Genomic DNA, 19,239 nt, shown 5'->3' on the forward strand with positions numbered 1-19,239 from the left:
CTATTAGGCAGATTACCTCACTAGTGCTGACCAGGTAATTCCAGATTGAACTATTAAAAGTCATATTCCTGAGAGAGGCTGAAACTGCAGTTAGGTTAGGTATTAAGTCTTAGCTTGTTGACATGGGGCTTAGCACAAGTGACTCCATTTTGGGTCTATTGTTTCTTTCTTTTTTTTAACATAAATAAGAAAGAAGGCAAAGCTTTTTCTTATAGCAGAATGCTCGCTAATACATGTAAAAGAACTAAATAAAGTGTTTTTATAAAGTCATCATTTTGCAACCATCACGGTAATATTTGATTCTGGCTTACTAAAACTAGTAACTGAAAGTTTGATGAAAAAGACATTAATAAGGTCTTAAAGTATCTCCCCACAAATTATTTACCAATTATAAAGAAAAATAGCAAATGCAGAATGGAGAAACCTGGCAGATACTGTCTTGACCAAGGGATCAAAGTTAAAATCACTATTCTGGTTATCTATTGTTGTATACAAACACCTTCAAAATAAATAACAATTTATTATTATTTTTCACAGTCCTGTGGATTGAGTGGGCTCAGCTGGGATCATTCATGCAGTTACAGTCAGATGTTTTCTGGGACTTATTTCATCTGAAGGCTCAATATCAATTCAGTTAAATATTCAAGATGGCTTATTTACGCAGATATCTGGTGGCTGGGATAGCCGAAACAGTTGGGTGCTGGCAAGGCATCTCTCTTTCTCCAAGTGGATAACTTGAGCTTCCTCACAGGTTGGAGGTCTCAGCAGATTTCTTATGGCCACTGCCTACCTCCAGAGTGAGCATTCCAAGTGAACAAACATTCCAAAGACAACATTCCAAGAGTCCAAGTCAGAAGCTTCAATGCTTCTTCAGACCTAGCATAAGAAGAAACACAGTATCATATCTGCCACATTCTATTGATTATGAAAAATCATAGAGCCAGTGGAGGATTGAAGAGATGGGACTATATAAAGCCACGAAAACTGGAAACATGGTTCACTGAAGAACCTGGAAACTAGCTATTAACGATGACCAATATGTACCAGTGATAGTGATTTATAGCAAGAAATATATATTTGGTCTTCAAGCCTGGCACAGAGCTCCTAAAACCACTGGAATGTCTTAAGCGAAGAGAATAATAAAGGTGTCTTGTGTTAACGAGGTGACTTTTGGACCACACCTAAGGATGGAGGTTGGTTGCCCGTGGAACAACCATGTGATTAGAAGGTTGGAACTTTCAGTTCCTCCTTCCCCCACCCTCTGGGGAGAGGTGAGGGACTGGAGGTTGAGTTAAAAAGCCAGCAGCCAATGATTTAATGAATCGTTCCTATGTAATGAAGCCTCCTTAAAACTCCAACAGGACAGAGTACCGAGAGCTTCTAGGTTGGTGAACATGTGGAGCTGTGGAGAGAGTGGTGCACACAAAGAGCAGATGGAAGCCTCGTGCACCTTTCTGCATACCTTGCCCTATGCATCTCTTCCATCTGGATGTTCCTGAGTTATATCCTTTTCTAATAAACCAGTGATCCTGTAAGGAAAATATTTCTTGAGTTCTCTGAGCCATTCTAGCAAGTTAATCGAACCCAAGGAGGGGAGCATAGGAGCCTCTGATCTACAGCTGGTTGATCAGAGACACAGCTGACAACCTGGAGTTGCAACTCATATGTGAAGTGGGGTAGATGTGGGCAGTCTTATAGGACTGTGCCCTTAACCTGTGGATCTGACACTATCTCTGGGTGGATAGCCTCAGAATTGAGTCAAATTGTGGAACACCCAGCTGGTGTTTGAGAATTGCTTGGTGGTGTAGAACACCCTCCCCCTACAACACACACACATTGGAAATTGGTAGTAGAACCTTAAGCATCAGTCAACATCATGTACCTCCCGATGTGATGAAGTGAGAAAGACACTACAATACTTATGTATTATTCCTGCCAAAAATGCATAACTCAATTCTTTTTCTTTTTTTTTTTTTGAGGAAGATTAGCCCTGAGCTAACTACTGCCAATCCTCCTCTTTTTTCTGAGGAAGGCTGGCCCTGAGCTAACATCCATGCCCATCTTCCTCCACCTTATATGTGGGACGCCTACCACAGCATGGCGTGCCATGTGGTGCCATGTCTGCACCTGGGATCCGAACCAGTGAACCCCAGGCCGCCAAGAAGTGGAACGTGCGAACTTAACCACTGCGCCACGGGGCCAACCCCATAACTTAACTCTTATCATGTGGAAACAGTGGGTAAATTCAAATTGAGGGATATTCTACTAAATGGCCTATACTCTTCAGAAATGTCAATGTTATGAAAGAGAAAGGCTTAAGGAACCATTCCAAATTAAAGGAACCTAAAGAGACATGAAGACTAAATGTAATGCATGGCCAATCCTGGTTCTGGATGAAAAAAAAAATTCTATAAAGGACATTATTGGGACAATTGGTGAAATTTGAGTAAGGTCTGTAGATTAAATAAGAGCATTATATCACAAAAAAATGTTCTAAGGCGCTAGCCTGGTGGCACAGTGGTTAAGTTCGCATGCTTCGCGGCCCGGGATTTGTCGGTTTGGATCCCGGGTGTATACCTATACACTGCTTATCAAGCCATGCTGTGGCAGGCGTCCTACATATAAAGTAGAGGAAGATAGGCATGGATGTTAGCTCAAGGCTAATCATTCACACACACAAAGAAAAAGTTCTAATTTTTATCATCGTACTGTTAAAATCCTTCTTCTTAGGAGTATACACTGAAGAATTTAGGAGCATATTTAGGAACATATAAAGGCATATTGATTGCAACTTAATCTCAAATGATTTAGGAAAAATGTGTGTGTGGAGATAAAGAAAAAACGAGAAGACAGAGAGAAAGAGAGAGGAAAGGAGAGAAGGGTAAAACAAATATGGTAAAATGTTAACAACTGATAACTCTGAGTGAAGAGTATATGAGAGTTCTTTGCACTATCTTTGCAACTTTTTTGTAAGCGTGAAATTATTTCAAATTAAAAAATATATGTATATATCTTCAAAGGATTGAAACACATCAAATATATTTTTTAACTCCATGAGTTCATAATGATACCAAAAAAAAAACCCTCAAAATAAAAAATCTCATTGGTCACCTTTGCAAGACGCTAGGCAACTAATGCATTTTGAAAACTGGTAAAAAGAAAGATGCAGTGTTTATACATACTGCATTTCCAAATACACCTTACCTTGGGGTAACAAAATTGTTAAGGGAAAATTCTTCTCCTTAGAAGAATTCCAGCTAATAAATGAAAATCTCTACTTTGTACACTGTAGGCCAGAAGTCAGGAAACTATGGTCCTGGGGACAAATCTAGCCCAACATCTATTTCCACAAACAAATTGGAATACAGCCACCACATTTGTTTTCATATGTTGGTTGCATTCACATCATACAGGCAGAATTGAGTAGTTGTTGATAGAGACCATATGACCACAAAGTCTAAAATATTAACTGTTGGGCCCTTTACAGAAAAAGTTTGCCAATTCTTGCTGTAGGCCAGGAAAATAAGGGCTAGTGACCTGCAGCTCCCCAACTGTGAGGGTACCACAGGGATATCAAAGGAACACAGCAGAGTATTTTAAATTTTTGAGGAAATCCAGTGACACCTGTCAGACACCATGCAAACTACCAGCTTGAGGTATTTCACAGTTTCAATATAAGATCAAGTTAATCCTTTTGGATAAAATCATATTTTTACAAAGTCAAGTTTTCAGCAGTTGCTATGATCTCAGGCAAGAACTGTGCAAATCCAATGTGGAACAAGAAGTGAGGATAGTGTTATCCTATCTAATTTCAAGGTTTGAGAAGGTATGCAGTGCCCAACAGGTATACACATCCCATTAGTAAGCAACTGTGGTTACTTAAGAATGAAATAAAATATTTTTCTGTCAATTTATGTATATATTTTTAAATGGCTACTAAGTTATTAGGATATAAACACATATTAATTTGTTTGGACCTAACTACTTACTACACAGAAAGTAAGGGCACTGAGAAAAAAATTACTTACACTAAGGGTGACATGAACCTCTTTATCTAACAGTTGATCGTCAATGGCTACTGATCATCAATGGCTGTTGGAAAGCTGAAGGGAAACTTTGTGAGAGACAATATTTGAGTCCACTAACCAGCCTTAAAATCACAAATGATGGGGCTGGCCCGGTGGTGCAGCGGTTAAGTTCGCATGTTCCGCTTCTCGGGGGCCCGGGGTTCACCAGTTCAGATCCTGGGTGCAGACATGGCACTGCTTGGCACGCCATGTTGTGGTAGGCGTCCCACATATAAAGTAGAGGAAGATGGGCATGGATGTTAGCTCAGGGCCAGGCTTCCTCAGCAAAGAGAGGAGGATTGACAGTAGCTAGCTCAGGGCTGACCTTCCTAAAAAAAAAAAATCACAAATGAAAGATCTCCAGAAAGCGTGTGTTTCCTGATGTTATGGGAAGTACAGAACACCACCTATAAAGGCGTGATTTAAAAACTCAAGTTTGAATATGATCAAGCTTCTAGACTAATCTACCAGTCTACTAATTCTATAAAGTTTGTATTCTTTGTTGTGTGGCCACTGAAGTCTCTGTTCCATTAGTTCAGAGGTCAGATAGTGATTTGTTTTTTTTGTTGAGGAAGATTAGCCCTGAGCTAACTACTGCCAATCCTCCTCTCTTTGCTGAGGAAGACTGGCCCTGAGCTAACATCCGTGCCCATCTTCCTCTACGTTATACGTGGGACGCCTACCACAGCATGGCTTTTGCCAAGTGGTGCCATGTCTGCACCTGGGATCCAAACCGGTGAACCTCGGGCCGCCGAGAAGCAGAAAGTGCAAACTTAACCACTGCGCCACCGGGCCAGCCCCTGAGATAGTGATTTAACAGAGATGTCCTTACTAAATGCCTGGAAGCAAAAATTTTAAAAACAGCCAATATGCAAAGAAACTCTCTCAGTCCTTGCCAGTTAGCTATGTGTTGGGGCACTCCTTCAGTGCTTAGCCAGACAGTTTACAACTCTGCCTTAGCCTTCACTTCCCACTTGCACAGAGCCTGAAGGTCAGCCAGAGGTAAGAGCTTAGGATCTTCTCAGGTCTTTTCTGAGCATACCTCCAGACCAGGACATGCGTGTGGCCTTCTAGATTCCCCAGAATAAGAGGGAGCTTTTCAAAACCCTTATTCCTCTAAGTATCTGCTTCTCCAGCCTCTTCCTTTCTAGGACTTTTTGTCTGTTTATTGCTGGCCCTGACAGTTATACCTTGCCCTGGTGGCAGTAGCTAATACATTTGCTTTAAATGCTTTTGACAAACACTGCTTGGGAAGCTGCCTCAGCCCTAGGGAGGCTGCAAGACAGGAGAGACAAAGGCAAGACCTTGAGCCAACCCTTCAGGGAACCACTAGATAGGTTAAAACACGCAATTACAATTCCTTGAGAATAAGGTCCATATTGCTCCCTTGGTTACTAGCAACTTATACCAGGAATGTAGGCTGCCATCTTCAAGGCCACTGTCAAGCCGAAGAGCGGAAAATGATCACAGATCTCTTTACCAAAATTCAACTATCTTTTCTTAAGCGTTCCCCTGGCTGTTTTAAGGTTTTTATTAGATTCCGAGTTCCAAAAAGAAAGTTGATTCTGACAGTTTTGCCAGCTTATTTGCTGCTTTTATGGAGGGACAGTTTTCAAGTTCCCTACTCTGCCATTTTCGCTGATATCACACCATACCATTTACTTTTGTGCTTCTCAGCCTTGCCTAAACTTATTTTCTCAGCCTAGAATGCAAAGAAAGAAAAAAAAATCGCCATCACTGAAGCAATCAAAAGAATGTGCTGCTGATTCGAAGGCAGGCCAAAGAGCAGTTGAAGTTTTTGAATAAGGACACCATCAGCAAAATAACTCTTTATCTGCCTTAAAGGCAAGATTAATTACATCACCTGTCTTGTATTTGTAAAACCCTCAAAAACAGAGGCAATGTTTGGTGGTGTTTGAGAGCACAGGCTTTGGCATAAGACCTCAGTTTGAATTCCAGCTCTTCTGCCACTTAACAGTTGTTTAGCCCTGAGTAAGTCACTTAAATTCTCTAGGACTGTTTCCTTATCTGTAAAATAGGGATAATATACACTTCTACAATATGGTAAAGATTTAAAGAGACATTATATGTAAAATGCTTGTCATTCAATATTAGCTTTTTGTTAAATTCGGATTCTTTAATATGGGTTCTTCATCACATTACAAGATGTTGTTGTTGTTTTCTGGTTGTTTTGTTAAAAAAAAAAAACACAGCCACCGGCTTCCTATGTAAGAAGGACTTAGGTGTTGCCACATGCTTCTCAGGACACTTACACTGAGCTGACTTTTTATAACAAGCACACTAATTTTACTTTGTATATTTATTTGGGCTGGCTTTGGGAGAAACTGCTAGGGATGGGAAGGGGGTGCTAAAATCCTCTCAAAGCCGCTCTTTTAGCCTAGAGACTAATTTGTCAACACATTAAAAAAAAAAAAAAACCTAAGTGTCTAGACAAGAGAGGGAGAATGCCAATTAAATAATATTTTTTCAAACCAGCTTCTCTTGGTGTCCATAGGGTTCAAGCACGCGACGAGCGTACAGAACACCAGCCTGGAAAGCCTGAGAAGAGAGATAATGGAGGTGACCCTTAGACGAAAATGCCACATCAGCCCTTTCTTATGGGGCCTCGGGGGCTGTAAGGACTGCAAGAGATCGCGGATCAGACACTGGCGTGAACGTCAGACGGCGGACCAGAAGACACCTTGGCGGCCCTCCTCCCGAAGCCACTGGGCTGGGCTCTGCGGCAAGGGGCGTGTTGGCTGTCGCAGAGGCCTCTGGGAGTTGTAGTCCGTGGCGGCGGGAGTTTTGACGGCTCCGGCCGGTTTACCTCTCTCAGAACTCCATCCCCCGCCGGCCCCCGCGGCCTGGGCTGTTGCCTCTTCCTGTCTAGGGGAGAAGCCCCGCTGCAGCAAGTTGAGAGGATTTGGGAAGGGGTCGCCGCGTTCCTGTCGGGTTGTCCGAGCTCGAGGGCTTGGCCTGCTCAGGTAGAACACGTTTTCCGGTCTTGCAAACTCACCTTTCGGGAGGGGACGGAGGGAACCCAGGGGAAGCGGCGGGAACAGCTGAGCTTGTGGCCGAGCCAGCTGTCACCCCGGAAAGTTCTTTGGTGAAACGCGTCGCAACAGTGTCTTCTTGCGGGAGCGGTGAGGCCAAAGCCGGGGGCCGCGGAGACCGCTCCGCAGGGGCGGCGCGCGCTCCTCACAAGCTTCGGGTGCGAGAAAGTCAGGGACTCCCATGCGAGAGGCAGTGGGAGCCGGCGTCCGGTGGAGCCTTAGGGAAGAGGTAGAGTCAAGGTAGATGAACACCCGGCTGAGAGGAGAATTGGGGGACTTGCGGGAATGAGAGCGCCCTTCTCTATCCCGAGTGGGGAAGAGCTAGGGAGGGGAGATGGGGGAGGAAACCCCCTTGTGCCTTGAGCTAGGACCACAGTTGGGGTGAGGCCCAGACAGGTAGGTGCTTGCCGCGCTTTTCCCTGGCTCAATTGTGAGAGCGAGTATCTTGATAGTAGGTGGCTTGACATCTTAGCTGAATAGAATGATGGAGCTAGAAGGCGTCTTTGAGAGCGGACTGAAGTCCACCGAGTTGGAGAAGCTGGCTCGCTCACACCAGGCAACCAGTAAATGGCCACTTAATTTTCATGACTCCCAAGCAATGCCTTCATCTATTGCTGAGATCTGCAAACTCGAACCTATTTCCCTTCCTTTTTCCTTTTAATGCTGACATGCAGGATAACAGGCAACTGCTGAGGGGAAAACTTTTAAACTTTTCCATAGTCAAAGAAATCCCTGTCTTAACTTGAAGAAAAATCTCCTTGCCTCACAAACAACTACAAACTTCATATTAAGATAGAAGACCGGTTGCAAACTATGATGTCACCTATATTTTCTTTGTCTCTAGGAAAATAAAGTTCACCTTTCCTTTCCCAATGTATGCTCACCAGAGCTCTGAGAACAGTTAGCCTTAGATTTTTTTCTCTCAATAAAAATAGTATGCTGTTGTGATTTTATAATACCCTAAATATTTGCAATAGAGTTAACAGCATAAGAGGATGAGAGTATGTATCAACCTGAATTACAAATTAAAATAATAATTTATAGTATTTTTTAAAAAGGAGATATGGGCATAAAAGTAAAAAAAAAAAAAAAATCATTAAGAGGTTAACACTTTCTCCCAGGCCTTCAGTTTGTAATACACTTAAATTTCAGTCCTTGCGGCTGGCCAGGTGGCGCAGCGGTTAAGTGCACACGTTCTGCTTCGGCGGCCCAGGGTTCGCTGGTTCGGATCTGGGGTGCAGACATGTCACGGCTTGGCACTCCATGCTGTCGTAGGCGTCCCACATATAAAATAGAGGAAGATGGGCACGATGTTAGCTCAGGGCCAGTCTTCCTCACCAAAGAGGAGGATTGGCAGCAGATGTTAGCTCAGGGCTAATCTTCCTTAAAAAAAAACCCAACAATTTCAGTCCTTTGCCAGTGTTCTTTTTTTCTTACTGCCAAACAACTGGAAATTAATAAACAGGAACCTTGTTAAAATGGAGTCAGGAGGCCAAAAGGGGACGCTCTGACAGCCTGCTTCATATCCAATCCCAACAGCAAGAAGAAAGACTTCATCTTCTTGACCAGGGAAGAAGCTCAAGCAATGAAATGCCACTATACCTTGACCTGTTGTTTAAAATAGCCCTCCTAGCTTCCTCTTCCCTTCTGTAAAAAAGTTTCTCCTACTTTTGCTGCTGTGGACTTGCAAGTGGCCAGCAATGGTTGTGAAGCCCAAATTGCAATTACTTGCTGATCCTGGATAAACCCATTTTTACTGGAGAAATAACTGCCTATTTGTTTAAGGTCAACACAACTTAGAACATTGTCTTCCCAGTGTAGAAGGAGAGGTTCTTCTGTGCCATTGCATTGTTTTAACTGGTTTAGACTACATTGTCCACCAGCAGTGTCAAATTTAACACTTTTTGAAGCATTTGTTGATACGGTTGGAAGCATGTTCCAACTGTCACATCAGAATTGGAGCCTTATAGCTCCTACTGGCCAACCATTAAATGATTCATAAGAAAGGTTTAGATAAGTTTCTTACTGGACTTACAGCAATTATCGACTTATAGAGAAGAAAACAGACATAGCATAACTGCTTTCATCAGGCTGCCTTTTTTATGGTATGGATCCATTTGCTTTTATATTGGCATACTACAGAGATGTGTAACTTTTACCAAATTTGACCTGTTGCCAGGTTTATTTACTTTTTATAAAGTTTCATTGGAACACAGCCATGCTCACTCATTTATATATTGTCTTTTCTGCCAAAGGCAGAGTTGAGTAGTTGCAGAGACCATGTGGTTGGTAAAGCCTAAAATATTTATTATTTGGCCATTAACAGAACAAAATTTGTCAACCCCTGACCTAGTAAACTGGATGTAAATAGACTATCTGAAACTTTACCCTATGTAGAAGTATTCGATTTTACTAATTTTCAGTCTCTGAAAAAGAACATATAAATACATTTATGCAGGGGAGTCCATAATTCATTTCTTTAGGCAAAAGCTCGTGTGTCCTATTGCAGATTGATGCTAGCATCTTGGCATAGATACTGTAGATTTGCTTTTGCAAAAAATCTCGAAAGGAAGTTTCTGAGCCTAGTGTGGAAAGGGCTGACATTCTTTGAGATATACTGGTACAGTCAATACCTTTTAAAAATAATGTCATACAAGCTTTCTTTGGTTGCTCTCTATGTCCTTTTTTATGGAAATAAGTCCTTCAGCCAGGCACTAGCAAGCAAGTCAGTAAGCTGCTGTTTTCCTGTTTAGACCCATACTGAAATCAATCTTAAAGTAAATGATTAGGGACTCATTATTAAATGACTTAGCTTTGACATTAATAGTCTTCCACCAGAGACTTTGTTTTAAAGCTTGGATGATTGAGTGAGATTTGAGAAGTGAATATATCTGTTTATATCATCTTGCATATTTAGCTTCCTATATCAGTGTTATGTCTTTGAAAATTAATGCTATAGGAGTATTTAACATTTTAGTTAATCACTGATAGCACTATTTTGTGTTATCATCTATGATATATTAGCTATGAAACTCTTTTCACCTCTCAACCTAATTAGTCGAACTTTGTAATATCTCATAGTTCTGCTCATCAAGACTTTCAAAAGGCATTAAACTTCTTTTGAAACAGCATTCTTGGGGAATTTGAAGTTGAGGCTAATTGACTGAGGCAACTGAAAATTACCAATTTCCTTATAATTATTCATATTTACTTGAATATTATTAAACCTTTAGTTGAAATGCACTAGGGACTTCCATCTCATTCACAACTTATTTTAAATCATTGAAATATCAGTTTTCTGCTTGTTTGGAATAAATAGCTGGTTTGACAATGCCACAAAATTTCAGATTTGCTCAGAACAAATTTGCTCAGTATGTGATTAAACTGGAACCTTTATGTCAATTCCTGAATATCCCTCACATTTTCCCCAACCTTGATTATCGCTTTTTGGTGATACTGACTGAAATCTAAGGAGCTTTGTAGATTTTCCTCTTTCCTGGTTTCCCAACATTCAATCTTTAGTGAAAGTATTAATCTCCAAGAGCTAAAAGAATCCTCTGTTTCTAAACTCAACCACATTCTCAGTTTAGTTTAAGAACCAATACTGCAGAAGGTATTCGTTAACAAAGTCAGTCAGAAAGTATAGTTGGGGGCTGGCCCCGTGGCCGAGTGGTTGAGTTTACGTGCTCTGCTTCATTGGCCCAGGGTTTGCCCGTTCGAATCTGGACGCAGACCTATGCACTGCTCATCAAGCCATGCTGTGGCGGCATCCCACATAGATAGAACTAGTATGACCTACAACTAGCACATACAACAGTGTACTGGGACTTTGGGGAACAAAAGAAGGGAGATTGGCAGCAGATGTTAGCTCAGGGCCCATCTTCCTCACCAAAAAGTATACTTAGAGAAAAAAAATTCTTAAAAAGAAAGTATAACTGTATATTTCTGCCATTGTTTAAGCACGTATCTTTTTTCCTATTCTCACTTGGCTATTGATGTTTCCTCTGTTTTGCTGCCATTGGAAGAATTGTTGCTGGCTAAGGAAATATCTAGCCTTGATACCAAAAAAGTTTGCATCAGGAGAAACAAATTCATCTAAGCTAGTTTGCTTTAAGAAAAACATGTGTTGTGTTAAATTTGTAATCCAGATACCTGGGCACATATTTTCACTCTTTCTAGTCCTAGCTGTATTTTAAAGAGTTTAAGGCCATTGGCATTCTAGGTCTTATTGCCCTTTTATTTACAAATCTAGACAAGACCTGATTTTCAGATGCTTCTTTTGTCTTCCAAATAGCCTATCTCCTTTTTAAGCAGACATCACAGTCCAGCTGGCCTTTCTTACCTGCGGGTTCTGCATATGTGGATTCAACAAAATGCAGACCGAAAGGCCTATGATGGTTGTGTACTGAAGGTGTACAGAATTTTTTTTTCTCGTTATTCCCTAAACAGTACCGTATAACAACTATTTACATATCATTTACATTGTATTCAATATTATAGGTAAAGATCATTTAAAGTATAGGAGAGGATTGCATAGGTTATATGCAATTACTATACCATTTTATATAAGGGACTTGAGCATGCATGGATTTTGGTATAGGAGGGGTCCTGGAACCAATCCCTCACAGATCCTGAGGGATGACTGTGTAGTGGAAATAGCATTTGGGATCAAAGTGACCTGGTTTCAGTCCCAGCTGTGGCTTTATTAGCTGTGATTTGGGACAAATTACTTCTGAGCTTCAATTTCCTTATTTGTTTTTGAAGGTAATACTTATTTCCCAAATTCTAAGGATTAGTTGCAATTAAACAACCTGTAAAACGTTAGGCCAGTAGTAGACATTCAATAAGTAAATGTCAGTTCCATCTCCCACTGCCTTTCTGTTGACTTGTCTTTTTCTCTGAATTTTTCTCTAAAGTGACACCCAGTTTTCTTCAGAAATGACTTCTTTCCCTTTAGATCTGTTCTGTTTGTGACAGTTCAATAATTCAGTGAAGCTCAACTTCTTTATCGTTCTTACCTCAGTGAGTTTACTCACTTAATGCTAGAGACATGTAGATATGTCAGCTGGTTTTATTCAGGTCATTGAGTTAAGCCAAGATATAATTTTGCTAGTTACTTTTAAAGAGCCGAATTCCTAATAAAAATGATAGCTGTGTTTATGGAGCACTCACCATGGGCCAGGGATGTTATGTGCATTATCTCATTTAAATCTCAAACCCTGTAAGACTAGTACTTTTATCATTCCCCCTCCCACCCCCCACCTCAACGAGTGTGTCTTAGGGAATTTGAATGAGTTGCCTGAAGTCATACGGTAAATAGAACAAAGATTCAAATCCAGGCAGTCTTACACATGAGCTATCAACCAAAACACTCTATTTAGCAGAACCAGAATAGGCCATACTCCAAATTAACCATTGTGTATATTTCAAACAAATGAATACCGAGGCAGTACTACTTTCTGCAGATGGTTTTATCAGTTTTTGGAGATTTAGGAGCAATAAACTTCTGCCTACTTACCAATATTAAAATTTTTCTATAGCATTTCTTAGTAGTTTTATTCATGACTTTTTCCTTCTACAGTGTAAAGGTTTCGTTAAGCTCATTTCATTAAGCTTAGTTTTATTAAGTTCACAAATAATAATAGAAAACTCCTATATAGAGTTTAGTAGTGCTTAACATGGTTCTAAATAATTACACATATGAATTTATAGATTTAAGAAAAATTTTTTATGTGCTTTACATTTTCTTGAATAAATTTCTCCCATGTTTTGTTTGTTTTGTTTTGTTTTGAGGAAGATTAGCCCTGAGCTATCATTGCCACCAATCCTCCTCTTTTTGCTGAGGAAGCCTGGCCCTGAGCTAACATCCATGCCCATCTTCTCCTACTTTATATGTGGGACGCCTGCCACGGCGTGGCTTGATGAGCAGCGCCTAGGTTTGCACCCAGGGTCCGAACCAGCAAACCAGGCCGTTGAAGCAGAATGTGTGAACATAACTGCTGTGCCACTGGGCCAGCCCCTCTCCCAAATTTTTTCTTATTCTTTTTGATGAAAGGATACTAGCTTCCTGACAATCAGTTTTTCAATTTCTAAATTATTTAATTTCCAAATTGAGAGAATGTTTTTAAAATTCTGTAAAGCTAATAACTTCTCTACAATATATTTTTTTAATTGAGTTTATGATAGTTTACAATCTTGTGAAATTTCAGTTGTACATTATTGTTTGTCTCTCGTGTTGTAGGTGCACCCCTTCACCCTTTGTTCCCACACTCCAATCCTCCTTTCCCCTGGTAGCCACTAATCTGATCTCTTTGTCCACATGTTTAAATTCCTCACATGAGTGGAGTCATACAGAGATTGTCCTTCTCTGTCTGGCTTATTTCACTTAACATAGTTCCCTCAAGGTCCATCCATATTGTTGTGAATGGGATGATTTTATTCTTTCTTATGGCTGAGTAATATTCCATTGTATATATATACCATATCTTCTTTATCCAATCATCAGTTGATGGGCACTTAGGTTGCTTCCACATCTTAGCTTTTGTAAATAATGCTGCAATGAACATAGGGGTGTGTGGGACTTTTGGAATTGCTGATTTCAAGTTCTTTGGATAGATACCCAGCAGTGGGATGGCTGGGTCATGTGGTATTTCTATTTTTAATTTTTTGAGAAATCTCCATACTGTTTTCCATAGTGGCTGCACCAGTTTGCACTCCCACCAGCAGTGTATGAGGGATCCTTTTTCTTTACAAGCTGTCCAACACTTGTTACTTTTTGTTTTGGTTATTTTTGCCATTCTAATGGGTATAAGGTGATATCTTAGTGTGGTTTTGATTTGCATTTCCCTGATGATCAGTGATGATGAACATCTCTTCATGTGCCTATTGGCCATCCTTATACCTTCTTTGGAGAAATGTCTGTTCATGTCTCCTGCCCATTTGTTGATCAGGTTGTTTGATTTTTTGTTGTTGAGTTGTGTGAGTTCTTTATATATTATGGAGATTAACCCTTTGTCGGATGTATGACTTGCAAATATTTTTTCCCAATTAGTGGGTTGTTTTTTTGTTTCAATCCTGTCTTCCCTTGCCTTGAAGAAGCTCTTTAGTTTGAGGAGGTCCCATTTGTGTATTCTTTCTATTGTTTCCCTTGTTTGAGAAGACATGATGTCTGAAAAGATCCTTTTAATACTGATGTCAAAGAGTGTACTGCTTACATTTTCTTCTAGAAGCCTTATGCTTTCAGGTCTTACCTTTAGGTCTTTGATCCATTTAGAGTTTATTTTTTGTGAATGGTGAAAAAGAATGGTCAATTTTCATTCTTTTACATGTGGCTTTCCAGTTTTCCCAGCACCATTTGTTGAAAAGACTTTCTTTTCTCCATTGTATGCCCTCAGCTCCTTTGTCGAAGATTAGTTGTCCATAGATGTGTGGTTTTATTTCTGGGCTTTCAATTCTGTTCCATTGATGTGCACCTGTTTTTGTACCAATACCATGCTGTTTTGATTACTGTAGCTTTGTAGTATGTTTTGAAGTCAGGGATTGTGATGCCTGCAGCTTTATTCTTTTTTCTCAGGATTGCTTTAGCAATTCGGGTTCTTTTGTTGCCCCGTATAAATTTTAGGATTCTTTGTTCTATTTCTGTAAAGAATGTCATTGGGATTCTGATTGGGATTGCGTTGAATCTGTAGATTGCTTTAGGTAGAATGGACATTTTAACTATGTTTATTCTTCTGATCCATGTACATGGAATGTCTTGCCATCTCTTTATGTCCTCATCCATTTCTTTTAGGAAATCCTTGTAGTTTTCATTGTATAGGTCCTTCAGTTCCTTAGTTAAATTCATCCCAAGGTATTTTATTCTTTTTGTTGCAATTGTGAATGGTATTGTGTTCTTGAGTTCTTTTTCTCTTAGTTCATTATTAGTGTATAGAAATGCTACTGATTTATGTAAGATTATTTTATATCCTGCAACTTTGCTGTAGTTATTGATTATTTCTAAAAGTTTTCCATTGGATTCTTTGGGGTTTTCTATATATAAGATCATGTCGTCTGCAAACAGTCAGAGTTTCACTTCTTCCTTCCTCATTTGGATTCCTTTTATTCCTTTCTCTTGCCTAATTGCTCTGGCCAAAATCTCCAGTACTATGTTGAATAAGAGTGGTGATAGAGGGCATCCTTGTCTCGTTCCTCTTTTCAGGGGTATGGCATTCAGTTTTTGCCCATTGAGTATGATGTTAGCTGTGGGTTTGTCATATATGGCCTTTATTATGTTGAGGTAATTTCCTTCTATCCCCATTTTGTTCAGAGTTTTTGTCATAAATGGCTGTTGGATCTTGTCAAATGCTTTCTCTGCATCTATTGAGATGATCATGTGGTTTTTATTCCTCAATTTGTTGATGTGGTGTATCACGTTGATTGATTTGCGGATGTTGAACCATCCCTGAGTCCCTGGTATGAATCCCACTTAATCATGATGTATGATCCTTTTGATGTATTGCTGAATTCGAGTTGCCAAAATTTTGTTGAGAATTTTTGCATCTATGCTCATCAGTGATATTGGCCTGTAGTTCTTTTTTGTGCTGTCCTCGTCAGGCTTTGGCATCAGCATGATGTTGGCCTTGTAGAATGTGTTAGGAAGTGTTCCATCTTCCCTAATTTTTTGGAATAGCTTGAAAAGTATAGGTATTAAATCCTCTCTGAAAGTTTGGTAGAATTCCCCAGGAAAGCCGTCTGGTCGTGGGGTTTTATTCTTTGGGATGCTTTTGATTGCTGTTTCAATCTCCTTCCTTGTGATTGGTCTGTTCAGAATGTCTGCTTCTTCTTGACTTAGCTTTGGGATATTGTAAAAGTCTAAGAATTTATCCATTTCCTCCAGGTTATCCATTTTGTTGGCATATAGTTTTTCATAGTATTATCTTACAGTCTGTTGTATTTCTGCAGAGTCTATTGTTATTTCTTCTCTTTCATTTCTGATTTTGTTTATTTGAGCTTTCTCTCTTTTTTCTTTGTAATTCTGGCTAGGGGTTTGTCAATTGTATTTATCTTCTCAAAGAACCAGTTCTTTGTTTGATTGATCCTTTCTACTGCCTTTTTTGTTTCAATAGCATTTATTTCTGCTCTGATTTTTATTATTTCTCACCTTCTGCTGACTTTGGGATTTGTTTTTTCTTCTTTCTCTAATTCAGTTAGGTGTAATTTGAGATTGCTTATTTGGGATTTTTCTTGTTTGTTAATGTGTACTTGTATTGCAATGAATTTCCCTCTTAATACAGCTTTTGCTGTATCCCATATGAGTTGGCCTGGCATGTTATCATTTTCATTGGTCTCCAGATATTTTTTGATTTCTTCTTTAATTTCTTCAAGATCCATTACTTGTTCAATAGCATATTGTTTAGTCTCCACATCTTTGTGCCTTTCTCAGCTTTTTTCTTGTAATTAATTTCTAGCTTTATAGCATTGTGATCGGAGAAGATGCTTATTATTATTTCAATTTTTTAAAAGTTTATAGAGGCTTGCCTTGTTTCCAAACATATGGTCTATCCTTGAGAATGTTCCATGTGCACTTGAGAAGAATGTGTATTCTGCTGTTTTTGGATGGAGTGTTCTATATATGTCTATTAAGTCCAACTGTTTTAGCTTTTCATTTAATTCCACTGTTTCCTTGTTGATTTTCTGTCTGGATGATCTGTCCAATGATGTGAGTGGGGTGTTGTGGTCCCCTACTATTATTGTGTTATTTTTAATATCTTCTTTTAGGTTTGTTAATAGTTGCTTTATGAACTTTGGTGCTCTTGTGTTGGGTGCATAGATATTTATAAGTGTTATTTCTTCTTGATGAAGTGTCCCTTTGATCATTATATACTGACCCTCTATGTTGCTCTTTACTTGCCTTATGTTGAAATGTACTTTGTCAGATGTAAGTATTGCGACACCTACTTTATTTTGTTTGCCATTAGCTTGGATTATCGTCTTCCACCCCTTCACTCTGAGCCTGTGTTTGTCATTGGAGCTGAGGTGTGTTTCCTGGAGGCAACAGGATCTTGTTCTTTAATCCATCTTGCCACTCTGTGTCTTTTTATTGGAGAGTTCAATCCGTTCACATTGAGGGTGATTATTGATGCATGAGGGCTTAATGCTGTCATTCTGTCACTCATTTTCTGGTTTTCCTGCATTACCTTTGTTTCTTGTCCTGTGTGCTTTGGCCTTCCCATTGACATCTGCAGTGTCTTATTTCCTTACTTATTTTTTGTGTCTCTGTTCTGTTTTTAAGGTTAGTGGCTACCCTGAAGTTTGTATTCAGAGTCTCGTGTATAACATAGTCCCTTTTCTGGTGGCCTCTTATTTCCTTAGCCTAAACTGATTCAGTTCCTTTCCTCTTTTCCTCCTTAGTTATTATTGTCATCTTTTATTCCAACTTGTGTTGTGAGTTTGTGGTTAAAGTGATAAGATTGTCTGTGTTTTTGGTGTTTTCCTTCCCTTTATCCTAATGCTATAGTTGTGTATTTTCTATCCATTTGTCTCCTTACTCTGTGTTTTGTGGCCCCTTTCTCCCTTTTTTTCTTTTTTCTGCTATGAGGGCCTTCTTGAGGATTTCTTGTAGGGGGAGGTCTTGTGGCTACAAAGTCCCTTAGCTTTTGTTTGTCTGGGAAAGATTTAATTTCTCCCTCATATCTGAAGGATATTTTGCTGAGTAGAGTATTCTTGGCTGAAGATTGTTATCTTTTAAAGTTTTGAATATGTCATTCCGGTCTCTCCTAGCTTGTAAGGTTTCTGCAGAGAAATCTGCTGAAAGTCTGATAGGGGTTCCTTTGTAGGTTATTTTCTTCTGCTTTACTGCCCTGAATATTCTCTCTTTGTCATTCACTTTTGCCAGTTTTACTACTATATGCCTTGCAGTAGATCTTTTTACATTGACATATCTAGGAGACCGGAAAGCTTCCTCCACACATATTTCTCTCTCATTCTCTAGATTTTGGAAGTTCTCTTCTGTCATTCCTTTGAGGACACTTTCTGCTCCATTCTCCTTTTCGTTGCCCTTGGGGATTCCAATTATTCTTATATTGGATTTCCTCACTGAGTCGGCTATTTCTTGGAGATTTTCTTCATTCCTTTTTATTCTTAATTCTGTCTTTTTGTCTGTCTGGAGTCATTCACCCTGTCTGTCTTCGATTATGCTGATTTGCTCCTCTGGCATCCACATGGGCATTCAGGGAATCCATATTCTGTTTTATCTGATCCATTGTATTTTTCATCTCTAGTATTTCTGATTGATTCTTCTTTATAGTTTCAATCTGTTTTGTGAAGTAATTCCAGAACTCATTGGCTTGTTTATATTTTCCTTTACCTCATTGAGTTTTTTGACTATAGCTATTCTGAATTCATTTTCGTTTAGTTTACTCATTTGTGAGTCCTCAGGGCATAATTCTGGGTGCTTATTGTCCCTCTGGTCTGGAGTTTTTATGAATTGTTTGATGCTAGAACGGTTTCTGTGCATAATATTATTTGGTTGCAGTTACAGCCTGTCGCCACTAGATGGGGGTCAAGAGCCACATATTCTGAGCCCTCCGCCTTCAGGGAGATGGCAGGCACAGTGTGGGTTGGTGGAGGGAGGGGCACCTTCTCTCCCTGCAGACCGGGTTTTCTGATCAGCTCTCGCTATCTGCTCTCCTGGGGTCTTGGCTTGCTGAGCTCACCCCATGCAAAAGCTTTCCCCCGTTAGAGGGCTTCCATCTGGGCTGCACGGCTGTGGGATTCCTGGGTAAGCCTGTGGATGTGCTGCCCCTCCCCCGCTCCTTCTCTCTCAGACCCTCCCGCTGCAGTGATCTCAGTCTTTAGGGGAGGGAGGGAAGATCTCTCTTACCCCATTCCAGCTCCTCTGAGGGCAGCTCCAACCTCTCCGTGCTCCGTCGTTTGGCTGCTATGGGTCTCCGAAGAGTTCTGTGGTATTATGATATTGTTTTGTTGGAATATGGTTGCTCTATTTTGTTGTATGTTGGAGGGGAGACAGTCCCGGGCAAGCTCACTCTGCCATAACACTGACATCACCTCCTCTACAATATATTTATTTCTTTCCCAATCTTTCAAATTCCTATGCTATGTCCACCTTAATTTAAAGTGAA

At 40.0% G+C, this 19,239-nt stretch overlaps 1 protein-coding gene across 8 annotated transcripts in view; it reads left to right on the plus strand.

Moving 5' to 3' along the window:
• The first annotated feature begins 6,828 nt into the window (after positions 1-6,828).
• SLC38A9 (solute carrier family 38 member 9) overlaps positions 6,829-19,239 on the plus strand; it is a 105,948-nt gene continuing 93,537 nt past the window's right edge. For 2 of the 8 annotated variants that reach the window (XM_044771678.2, XM_070519651.1), the window contains exon 1: positions 6,978-7,051. The gene's annotated coding sequence lies outside the window, so the exon portion shown is untranslated. Of the gene's footprint in view, positions 7,052-19,239 lie in introns of all 8 variants that reach the window. The other 6 variants (XM_044771697.2, XR_001401176.3, XM_014860343.3 and 3 more) reach the window with 6 other exon arrangements.

The sequence above is a fragment of the Equus asinus genome, chromosome 10 (assembly GCF_041296235.1).
Source record: "Equus asinus isolate D_3611 breed Donkey chromosome 10, EquAss-T2T_v2, whole genome shotgun sequence".
NCBI classification, from domain to species: Eukaryota; Metazoa; Chordata; class Mammalia; order Perissodactyla; family Equidae; genus Equus; species Equus asinus.